Here is a 1161-nt window from a genome sequence, read left to right on the forward strand (position 1 = left end):
TAATCCAGAGTTATTATTGAAATATTTCACTTTGTACTTATTTATTAAAAGGAAAATATTTAGAGGAGTAGAATGTAAGGTGTCAATGTATATGCATAGCAAACAGAAGTCTTTGATGCCATGAATAAGAAAACATAATCTAACAACAACAACAAAAACTGTTCTAAATGTAAGAAAAAGAAGGGAAGAAATTTGATATAAACTTATCTCTTTTAATCCAGTTTAGCTTCAGTTGTCTATTTAGAGTAGGAAAGGAATTATAGAGCTAAAATTCAGTTGTGAACAAAATGTGAAAGCTAAAGTATGTCTAAGCTCTCGCTAATCAAAAAAAGATTGAGTGAGAGAAATTAGGGAATAAATAGGATTGAAAGCTCTAAACAAGAATAGATAACTTAATTCATGTTATAATTTATTGTATCTGCTTTTTTCCTTTTAAAATTCTAATTTATAAAAGTATAAATTATCAGATATTTCAAATATACAGAATATAATGCAACAGGTAAAGTTCTGTTAGAGTTAGTTGGTTTTTTTGTTTTGTTTTGTTTTGTTTTTAATCAGTAATGTGAATTGAATCCAGGGCCTGATTTATGGTGACTCCACTGGAGTTTACCATAAATCCTGTTTTGACACATTTTGACATTTTACTCTCACCCCCTAAAGTTCTTTGAGTTAACCTCAATTGTAACCATTCCTTGATGATTTGGGCTTAAGGTTACTTTAGATTTTTGTGGGGAAGTTTTGTAGTTTAAATTTTAATTAACTAGGTTCAGGATTAATTAATATCCCTGTATATCTGAAACACACACCCTAATCCTAGTGGGTTGTGAAGCTGAGGCAGGAGGATTGCAAATTCAAAGCCAGCCTCAGCAGTTTAGCAAAACCTTGTCTCAAAAAAAAAAAAAAAATTAAAAATGAGTGGGGATGTGGCTCAGTGGTTAAGAGCCGTATTCAATTCCCAGTATCAAATAAATAAATCTGACTTGAATTTTTCAAAACAAAGAACAATCTAAAAAGACTTGCTATTTACTTTTAAAATAAGATAATCCTATGGTTTCTGCTAACAAAGCTACTAAAAACTATTTTACTGTTCCTACTGATTCTGATGAACAGTACATAGAGTAACCAGTGACAAGGGACTGGCACAAATTCATCGTGTTCCAT

The sequence above is a fragment of the Urocitellus parryii genome, chromosome 8 (genome assembly GCF_045843805.1).
Source record: "Urocitellus parryii isolate mUroPar1 chromosome 8, mUroPar1.hap1, whole genome shotgun sequence".
Lineage (NCBI taxonomy): Eukaryota > Metazoa > Chordata > Mammalia > Rodentia > Sciuridae > Urocitellus > Urocitellus parryii.